Raw genomic sequence first — 4467 nt, 5'->3', positions numbered from 1 at the left:
GAATCCATCATCTCTTTAGTGGTGTGTGTACCGATATAAACAATATCGCTGACAATATTAATACAGGAGTCGCTCATCCTTCTCCACCGTTTCTATAGTTACTGTCTTAAATTTTTGCCTGAGCGATATATTTTTTTTTTTGTCCTCAGCAACATTTGCTAGAGAAAAGCTGTGGGGAGACTTCAAATACCATCTCTAGCAGAATTCTGACAACGCCGCTTTCTGCTGCATGGCTCCCGCTCTCCAGGAAAAAGAGAAATAGCAGAAATTGCTTTAAAATTTAATACACTGCCTCATTCCAGCGCAATCCTCAGGAACCCTCGCATGCCAGGCAAGCATCTATTCTAAATTAATATTTTTTTTAATACATTCTGGTCAGCAGGTATAATCAGATCAGGGATTCCTGCCTTCTGTAAGATGTAAGCCTTTCCAGGCAAAGGAGTAGCTATGGGAGGGCAAGGAGTACTCTGTCCCCGGGCGCAAGGAGTACATCTGTCCCCGCCGGGCGCAGTTACAGGTTTTACTTTCCCTGATGCGTCCCCGAAGAGTCTATGAAAGACAGTGGAAGGATCCAATCTTCTCCCCTGCCTCCTCCTGCTCTCTTCCCTCTGAGTTTTGCTTTATTTTATCTCCCCGCTGTAATCAGCACTTGCCATGTTTGCATCAGCAAAGTAGATCATGTGTTTTTCTGCCTATCTCCCAACTTTCTAATGCCTGGTACACACGGTGCAATTTCCTGCCAGATCGATGGGTCAAATCAATCATTTCCGGCATGTCCGATCTGCTACTAATAGAGAACACCTTATGGTTCACCCCTTGTCATGAGGGGGCACAAAAACTGACCTTGTCCCCGGGTGCTGAAAACCCTAGCTACCCCTCTGTTTCCAGGGTCCTTTGGTGTGGTTAAATTCTGGACAGAGTCACGCAGACGACAAATATAAATATAACCGATTTACACTGAAATCTCTGTTCACTGGCTAATTGAGGAATTTAGATTAGGTCTGAAAGGACGAAGGTAGGGACTCCGAAGAGTGCCCAAATTTAAAAGAATACACTCACCTGGGGCTTCTTCCAGCTTGCGTGGAAAACCCGCGCATGCGCAGACCTGTCACGCTGGCCGCCCTGATGTCGCGAAGTGGCCGGCGTGATGACACATTGCATCATTAATCTGGATGAGCCGGCTGACTCCAGGCCCGGGTGTCGCCGGATGAAGCTGAAAAAGGGGGGCCGCCGGAGGCTAAAGGAGACGAGACAGGAGGATGCCGCGGGACCTCGCCGCCTACCCTGACCTGGAAAGAGCTCCAGGTAAGTGTATTCTTTTAAATTTGGGCACTCCTCGGAGTCCCTTAAAAGCAGCAGGGGCAGCTATACTCTCCCAGAAAAAAAACACAAATATAAGTAGATCATTACTTGTTCCACTTATATAAGACTAGCTGATGGCCCGGTGTTGCCCAGGTATGTATTTGGCAGGTGTTGGCTCCGCCCATTTTTTCTAACCCTAACACACAATTACTCAATTACTCAATAACCAAGTTCGTGAGCTTTGCGGTCTTTGGCATCAATAATTTGCATTGAAATGAAACAAATCTGATTGGATGTTTGTGGCTCCAACCCCTTTTCTGAATTTGAACTCCGGACACACAATGACCAACTGTACCAGGTTTGAGGCTTGTGCCATTAACAGTGCAAGAATGGCAGCAATTAAATATTCCCCTTGAAAATCAATAGGGGAATTTTGATTGGCTTTTGTAGGCTCCACCCACTTTTATGAATATTAATCCCAGTCACCCAGTGACCAACTGTGCAAAGTTTGAGAACCCTACCATAAACAGTGTGAAATTTGTATTTGTCTCCGCCCACTGATGACCTGGTGTTGCCCGGGTATATATTTGGCTAGTGTTGGCTTCACCCACTTTTTCTAACCCTAACACACAATTACTCAATGACTAAGTTTGTGAGCTTTGCGGTTTTTGGCATCAATAATTTGCATTTCTGCAGAGGGGTGAGGTGTATTTCCCTTCTCAGCCTCGTGTCACACTGAACTGTCCTCAGCCAATCAGTGAGGAGAAGGAATGTGGGAGGGGAGATGACAAGCTTCCCTCTCCTCATCAATGTACAGTCCAGAATTTTAACCAGGCTGACTGAGATAACAGTCATTACAGCAGAAACGTTTCTGATTATATTGGAATGCTTGCAATGCAGACTGCCTGTAGACTACATAATAAACACAGAGCAGCGGGTAACGGAATTTGATTTTTTTTTACTGACAACCCCGATTTAAAGAGAAATTTTACCGAAAGATGGTAGAAGAAAACAATTAATTAATATATTGCAAAGGGAGAAGTTAAAATAATAGAAGATAGATCACAAGATTATTGATACTCGCCGTGTAATTCGTGCATGTGGTTTGCTACACTGTGAGCCTGCAAGTCATCATCTTTACAAACACAGAACACTTATATAGCGCTTTTCTCCTGGTGGACTCAAAGCACCAGAGCTGCAGCCACTAGGACGCGCTCTATAGGCAGTAGCAGTGTTAGGGAGACTTGCCCAAGATCTCCTACTGAATAGGTGCTGGCTTACTGAACAGGAGGAGCCAAGATTCTAACCCAGGTCTCCTGTGTCAGAGGCAGAGCCCTTAACCATTACACCTTCCAGCCACTTTACTTTACTGCTGGCAGCTTTGAAAAAAAAAACAAATAGCACCAACTGCCATTATCTTATAAACACAACTACTAACAATGTGATAGGGAGATACTGCTTGCCTGGCAGTTGGAAACATAACACAGTATTAAAGAGACACTGAAGCGAAAAAAAAAATATGATATAATGAATTGGCTGTGTACTATGAATAATTACTAGAAGATTAGCAGCAAAGAAAATATTCTCATATTTTTATTTTCAGGTATATAGTGTTTTTTCTAACATTGCATCATTCTATAATATGTGCAGATTACACAACACTCAGCATTCAAAATGAGTCTTTCAGAGCAGTCTGTGAACTAATGACCTCTCCTCTGGCAGAGAAAAAGGAATTTGTTTAGTAACAGTTGAGATAATAAAAGTTAGAAAACAGCCCTCTCCACGACTTTGAAAGTCGTAGAGCTTAATGGCTTTTTTCCATAGAGATAACAACTGGAGTTTCTTAACTCTTCCTGTACTGGAAACAATTAGACTGATGTATCTGATCTTAATGTTTTATTTCTTAGCTGTACTACACATACAAATCATAATATCATAATTTTTTTTTCGCTTCAGTGTCTCTTTAACCCCTCAACCTTCGCAATGGTAGGCCACTCTGACCCAATGACAATGAAGAAAGGAGAAGTTTCTGTACAATATTCATTGCAAAGTATAAATCCAATTTTATTCATGCAAGTTAAAGGGCTATTTAACCTCCTTGGCTGTACGCAGTTTCTGAGGCTGTGTCCGCCAGGAGGATTTTTGCACCAAAATTTTTGAAAAAATGCTTTAGCTAGCTTTTCGCTAGCTAAGCGTATGTGCAAAGTTGCTCCGGTCCCCCCCCCCATGCCCGCCGATCGCCGCTGGCTATACATACCTCGCCACGATCCCGCGGAAAGCACAGTTTCACGGTCGGCTTCCAGCATTGCTATGTCGACGATCGGAGATGACATCATGACGTCATCCGCAATCCCGATCTCCGTCATCGCGAAGCCTGGAGCCAATTGGGTGGCTGCGCCGGCGTGGGAACGCTGGGGGGTATGTATCCCGGGAAGTAATTGCGGACGATCGCGGGGAACCGGAGCAACTTTGTGCATACGCTTAGCTAGCGAACCGCTAGCTAAAGCGTATTGCACCAGTTTAAAAAAAAAAAAGTAATGGGGCCATGTGATCCTGCGCGGTGGCTACCCCGTGTGTATCACGGGGTTTCCGCTAAGGAGGTTAAGGGGAAAAGAAAAAGAATCAGTTTAACTTACCTGGGGCTTCTTGCAGCCCCCTGGAGTCATCCTGTTCCCCCACCATCCTTCCGAGACCCTCCAGCAAGCCGTGGCAGCCCCCCTTTTAAGCTGGCCTGTCGTGGCCTGTTGGAGGTTACTGCACATGCACAGTACCGAGCTGCGCGCACCCTGATCGTGCTCCCATTGATGGAGTGTTCTGCACATGTGCAGTAGCGAACTTTCCGTACTGTGCATGTGCAGAACACTGCTGTGCATGGAGAAGCGGTGAGGAGGCAGGTGGCTTGCCAGCTTTGAGGGGGTCGTCGCTGCTGGCCAGAGGGTATTGGAAGTATGGCCCAAGCACAGGATGACTCCAGGGGGCTCTCTTTAGATTTCCTTTAAAATCACAAAAGCCATGTTGCTGGCGTGTTATGGGGGGACACATGAGGGAAGACGGACCAGGGATCCATCGGTCATTGGGAAAATGAATACTGCCACCACTGCGCTCCCACCCAAGCACTTTCGAGCGAGGCCATTCCAGCATGGCAGCTCGATAGTTTTGATTGGT

This window comes from Hyperolius riggenbachi, chromosome 5 (genome assembly GCF_040937935.1).
Source record: "Hyperolius riggenbachi isolate aHypRig1 chromosome 5, aHypRig1.pri, whole genome shotgun sequence".
Lineage (NCBI taxonomy): Eukaryota > Metazoa > Chordata > Amphibia > Anura > Hyperoliidae > Hyperolius > Hyperolius riggenbachi.
Note: the sequence above shows the minus strand (reverse complement) of the source record.